The sequence below is a fragment of the Bombus terrestris genome, chromosome 13 (genome assembly GCF_910591885.1).
Source record: "Bombus terrestris chromosome 13, iyBomTerr1.2, whole genome shotgun sequence".
Classification (NCBI taxonomy): Eukaryota; Metazoa; Arthropoda; class Insecta; order Hymenoptera; family Apidae; genus Bombus; species Bombus terrestris.
In genome coordinates, this window is record NC_063281.1 from 6,240,599 (window position 1) to 6,247,486 (window position 6,888).

Genomic DNA, 6,888 nt, shown 5'->3' on the forward strand with positions numbered 1-6,888 from the left:
AAAGACTAGAATATTGGTAGAAAATTGCTCTCTGACATTGCGCCGTGAAATTACAGCCTGAACGAAAAGTCACAATGACGATCTTGTATATTGCTGATATTTACGCATTTATGGGAAAATTAGACGTGCAAAAAATATGTAGAACGTACAATGTCTTCATGAAGATATGAATTTGCATTTCAATCTGCAGTGAAACATGCGAAGTAACAGTCATTAGTCAGATTCGCGCCTACTTACCCCATTGACTTTCGAATGCAATTTTTCTCGAAAACGAATTCTTCGATTCGATTTCATTATTTTTTTTTTCTTTCTCTTTTTTTATCTTTTTTTATTATGGAACGAGATAGAATCTTCCCACTTATACGAAGATTTACGATGGGCGGTGTGCGCGAGACTACGCGTACGAACATCTCGTCGTCGTAACATCATTCTCGAGCGTCACCTTACATTTTCACCGAGTTTCTTTCTTTTCTCTTCTTTTTTATTTCGAACGAAGACTGGCGCCGTCTATATAATAGCCGTTCTTCAGTACTTACGAGCACGTCGAGCGTCGATCGTAGCAGACTTAACGATAATTATCGCTTTGGCACGAGACGCAAGAAACGAGAAAGACAAACAGAGACAGAGGATCCACGGTACTGACTGGTTTCGAGTGGAGGATGCGAAAATAGCGTTGGCCCATACCTGGAAAACGAGACTCTCTCTCTCTCTCTCTTTTCCTTTTTCTCTCTCTCTATCTTTTTCCTCGTCGAGTTACGCGTAAACAGAGACAAGCATCCCGTGATTCGTTTCATACAATAACGCTGCCAGAGTTCTGGCGATTTTTGTCTCCTTAGTTATCCTAAACGTGATTACTGTCACGACTATTCGAGAATACTAATTCTACCGAAAGAGCATGGAGCAATACAACGTGTTTCATTGGTTCTTACTTGACACTCGCATGTACCTATTTATTTAATAAGACGAGTAATAAGGAGGGAATGATAGGAAGATTAATCATGAAAATACGCATCTTCCTTTGAATTTAATTCTTGAGAATTAAATAGTGAAATAATAATGTCTCCAACTGTTTCTAGACATAAACGCACATGTTTCACGAACATATAGAACATATTTCATCGTTCAAGAGAATGGAATTTACGATTGTAAGACGTTTAATAGTACGCCACCTGTTTCCATAAATTTATATCACACGGAAGGAATTTATATTAGCCGGATAGAGGATTTATACTGACATCGTGTACGTGTATCGCTTGGAAGAACAATTGGTAGATTAAGAATCGCGTAATCTCGTTAATAATCATGCGACATCAATGACTTAATGCGCCATAAAACAACAGTAAAACCGCATTCCCATTTGTGGCAGAACAGCTTCTCCGTTGAAATACTTGACGAGACAAAAACTAACAAAACTTTCAACCACGATAACATTTCTAGAAAACAGACTATTGTTAAACGAACATCCGACTTTTAAAATTTTAAAATACCATTTCTGAGTTTAAGTTTCAACTATTTCTAGGAAGTGGGAGGTAGCCTTTTCTCGTAAGCTTATGACAGTGGTCACTAGCGAGCCCCGAGAATTCTTCAAGCTCCTTTGAAGGATTTTTCAATCATTCAAACTCTATTTTTACTTGCTTTTGTGGTTGAAATGTTCAATTCTTTGGTATATGTGATATTAACGTTAGAAGTGCCAGCGGCTTCAGCATAAAAATTGTTCCAAAGAAATTAAAATGAAAGATATATGAATAAACACCTGCATAAATAATGCAAAGATAAAAATAAATTTACACTCCATATAACTTATAAAAATCATTCGAATCCCTGAAAAAGAATCATTGTCAATGATCTATGGAAAATTTAGGAAGCATCGATAACTCATGAAAGATCTATGAAGAATCTATAATTTATAAGAAATCTACGAAGAATCTGTAATCTCTGAAAGAAAAAGAAAGAAAATCCAGAAAGAGCCTACGATTAATGAAAAGTCTACGAAGAATCTACAACCTACGAGAAATTTCAAATTTGTTAGCCTGATCGCTTTAAAATTTTAATCTTAACGAAACTGCCTGTAGATACGAATGGTATAATATTACACAGATTAACGGATTCCAGCAGGATCGGTACGAGACAGAGCAGAAACTTTGCCATCATCTGCAATTCCATCAACTCATTTTTCGAGCTGACAGCTTGGAAAATCGGGCACTGAGTCTGCGGATCCTCTTGTCGTTACACAACGCATGTCGTTGTGAGAGACGTTTACGTTGGCTTGAGAGGAAAATCAGCGAAGCCTCAGGTTTGGCAGCATCTCTGTTCCACCGCGAATAGATCCGTACGTATATGGTGGAGCTCGCAAAGTCCGTGGTGCGTTCAACGGATCGGTGGCGAACGTCGCAACGAATAAGATGGTATGAAACGCCAAGAATCGTGGGACGCACCTGTGCGGCGACCCGACGTCCCATCACGGACGCAAATAAACGGCGTCGCGCCGTCTGCGGCTCAGCCGACACTTTACTCGACCGAATGGCCAAAGACGACCCCGATCATCCTCCTTTTCCAACGCTGCGACTGTCCCTTACCTCCCTGATCGGCTATCGGATCTCGGAAATTCCTACTCTGTCTGCTACGATAATTAGTCCAATTCGCTAAATGTCTGATTCACCATTGCGCAACAAAGCCTAGTCACCGCGCAATTGTTTTTGCACTAACGATCACGTATTCTTAAACCTTCGGTTGGTTCATTCGAGCTGTTACGTTCGCTTCACAAGCAACGTGTAAGGTATTTAGGCCTGCAATCTAGATTTTTAGTTGAAACTTTATATACTGGTAGATTTTGTTATTGTTTTCTTTTTTTTTTAAGAACGATGCTTGTAGGATCAGATGTTTGATATTTTCCAAAGTATTCGTTATTGGACTCGCAGTGATGTGGGAAAGTAATAAGATTAATAATCATGGAGTTTATGCCCGTTTGATAATCACTACTTCATAATTACTAGTCTGAGCATCAAATGGGCAATCAACCATTAGTCTGAATATTTTATGTCAGGAGAAAGAACTTGTGAAAAGAAAAGTATTATAGTACGCTGGTAGTAACTGGTTTATGGTAACACTGGTAGATTTCACATTATTGTGTTTATAAAAATATCGCATTATTCAGACGTTATATATTTTTCAAGATATTAGTAAAGTAGTCATACAACTAGTTACGAAGCTTGTAACTCCACTTCGACGATATTATCAAGAGAGAAATATTACAGTCGTACGCTAGTAGATTTTGTCAATTTGTTTATGAAAATGCCTCGTCGTATTCAACGTTTTTCGACATATTCATGATTAAAATTTTACTACTGTAAAGTAGTCGGACATATATATTACTATGCAGCTTGTGCTTCATACTTGTAAGAATCACCCATTGATAGCAAAGAAGAAATATATGTTAATGAGTGATACTGTTCCTCGTGAGGATACGTCGATTTCTTTACATGTATGTATCTACCGACAGACTAGTGGAAGGGTAAAAGTCTGACACGATCGCTCGTGAGAACGATGAATGGAGAGCATTTAATGAAGATATGCTAGAAGTAACTGAGACTTTTCAGAAACGTACTGCTGTTATAAAATCGAGACTGATCGTATCGTAATAAGAAACTTTAAATGAATTTATTGTTTCATCGATGTAAAATATCAAAAAACCTCATATTTCGATAACTTACATCTCTATATGTATATACATTCACGACTTTCAGCTCTTACCTTATTTACCTATTGCCGTGCTATTGCGTTGTATCGCTATTAATTCCTAATTATGAAACCAAAGTAAGAAATCGGGGAAACATGCAACCGATTGCAAAATTATAATTGATGAGAATTGCAGTTTCTATCTTTCTAAAACTTCGCGAAGGATTAAAAAGTGTAGCTGCGATCATTCCTCTTGTACTTGCCGACAATTATTTCGGCGATAAAATTCAATTTCGTCACTACGAAGAAAATCAGTAAATCACCAGAGAAGAGTACAAAAACCATTATCTGCCTGGTAAGAATTTCCGAATGTATGTTACAACTCGATGACCGATGAAAGAACCGACTTGCGTCAGCCACTGTTTTATACTGCTCGTATGGGAGGGGTGTCTCTGTTTACAAAAACAAATTCATTGACACGGATTTTTGTTTAAACGTGGAAGAAACGACGTCGCATCGATGTTTCAACTCGTGTTACCCGCATGCCTCTTTATCGACAATTTATCAAGCTAAGTGATGTGCTTTTTTCAAGAACATGGCACACGCACAGTTTCGATGTTTAATTAATGTCCGCGTGTTGAAATTAATCACTTGTTATCTAACAGATACGTGCCGACCAGTGCGTAGTTCTTCATCGGCTTCCACCTTCCACCCTCGAGCGTGCTTTCTTCGTGGAAATCGTGTGCGTCATTGGAACAGTTCTACGTGCGTTAAAAACTGAACGGTGGTTGAAGGAAATTTTCGAAGCCAGCACTTTCCTCTAGCGTCCACGATGAGAAAGAAGGGAAGCGTCAACCATAGATATTTATTTAAAAAGAAGGGAAAAAAAAGAGAGACGATAACCTAAATGTTTCCCTAAGAAAGAGCTCATAAATCGTTTGGCGCGTTCGCTTGCCGGAAATGATAAAAAAGTGAGAAAGAAAGAGTCATTAAGTCGGAGATTTTTCTGTATTTCATTCATTGGACACGTGTGTAATTTTCATTCATAAAAATTCGTCAACTCTTGGGAATATTTCTTTCTACCGAGTCTCTTTGGATAAAAAATAATATTTTACTTAATTTAACGAGTTTTTCCTCCTTTTTTACAGATTACAGAACTTTGACGCCATAAAAAATGTGCAAACTCTCACGAACATTTCTTTTTGAAAGGAATCTTCCAACGAAATAATACTTCTTTTAATTTTAGAACTTTTGCATGTTCTTTTTTAAGAATTAAAGAGGTAATTGCTTCTGGGAGATCCAATAATATATCGTTCCTTCTTTGAAACAGACGTACGTGTGACGAACGAGTTTTACGACTCACAGGCGACAGGTACCAACGACTTTTATAACAGGTACCGAAATAGGTTACGATTACAATTTCTCTTTGACACGTTTGACGAAAAAGGATTCGTATAATGTTCGAAAGTCATTTAAGAAAAGTACCTATATCTCGTGATTCACAAAAAATAATACCTCTCAAACTGAAAACTTCATTCTTTATACTTTATTAAATATTTTTATACTTAACCAAATGCAAAATAAATTACACGAACGTAACGTAATAACCAGTTTCTGTTGGGAAATTTAAAAAAATGAGAGCAACTAATTACTTTCGAGCAATTTAAACGCGATTACAAAGAGATTATATCATCGACTGTAATTTGGAAGTAGCATTCAAGCATTTCCCCCCTGTGTATATAACTAGGTAAGAGCATTGGCAACTTCTTCCTAATCACCGACGGACCAGTCGCCGGTTCTTTTTCGGAGAATTCCTTTGCCGTTCGTGGATGATGCTGACGTCATTAGGGACCTACGATAAACCAGCAAGCAAGTTCCCCGTAGCAAGAGGTCCAGTACGTGATCACTGTCATGCAGCGAGTTTTCGTGAACGTGTCCCTTATAGTTCAACATGTGTTTCATATTTTGACCATGCACTTTTAATAAGCAAAAGAACTAGGACAAGACGTTGGATATAGTTGAAGTATAGTTTCTGATACGTCCACGATGCAACGTACTTTATCATTTCGATTATTATCCGATGAAGATTACTCGCGCGTGGATTATCTTACACAGCGTGATAAAATTAAACAATCTACACCTGTTATGAAATCACGTTCACAGATATTTCCAATATATTTATGTGATGTTTCGAGGCAGCTTTGGAAAATCTTTAGTCTTATGCAATTAAAGAATGATTGATGAGAAAGCAAAAGCTAGACAAATCTTTCCATGATTTTGCGATTGTGGACATTGGAACTAGGAATTTTTAAATACATTTTCAAATCCATTAAAATATAAAATGTTGTATCAAAGAAAATAAGCTTGCGTCTGCGTGTTGTAGAAAACAATAATTTGGATCTTGAAAGCTACGCTGTTGGAAATCTATGAAGGATCTAAGATATACTCCACAAATTGGCCGTTATGACCTAACCCCATTTTGATCGTCGCGGCAGTTCTCGCGGTAAGAAATCGCAATAGCAGAAAAGTGCAAGTTCACGAAGGTTTGCGACATCTTCTCAAGGAATACTGAAGTCATGTGCTTTCGCACCGATGCAATTAACACGTGATTCATCTGCAAATTGATTCTAATGGAGGTAGAAATTGGTCGATGAGACCATGCGCGACTATATTTTGATTAGAAATTGCAGCGATGGTGCGCGTCCTGAGTACGCTAGAAACAAGAAAATACTACAGCATCCGACACTACTCGAGTTTAATGGGATGTACGCACGGCGATCACACGTAACTCCCTCGATACAATTACATTTAATTCAAGTCATGAAAATTCCGAAAGGAATCTCACGGCCCGATTACGTGACTGCTCCTATGAACTCACCTGATTTGCTTCTTGGAATACGCAACCTCTCACATCAGCCAACCGCAAAACCGAAACGTCACACAACCATCCAGGCGAAATTATAGCGTTAAATCAGCGAACGATCATCAACTATATGAACTCTTGAATCGGCCAGTGAAAAAATTCAAAGAGATGGGAAATTAATTGTAAACACTGATTATAGGCTATATATGCAACGAGTTTCAGTGGTACCTAATAAAGAAACTCGATCGAAGATTAAAATCGTTGAGCATACGAGATCGCAAAAAAAAAAGAAAAGAAAAGAAAGAAAAATAGCATGCTGATGCTCCGTTTCTCGTACAGATCGTATAAAT

The 6,888-nt window shown here is 37.7% G+C and overlaps 1 long non-coding RNA gene across 1 annotated transcript; it reads left to right on the plus strand.

The window, feature by feature from the left end:
- Positions 1 to 245: 245 nt before the first annotated feature.
- LOC125386224 lies at positions 246 to 6,681 on the plus strand. The gene is made up of 2 exons (XR_007226195.1): positions 246 to 5,069; positions 5,423 to 6,681. It is a non-coding gene; the product is annotated as an uncharacterized LOC125386224 (long non-coding RNA).
- Positions 6,682 to 6,888: the final 207 nt, after the last annotated feature.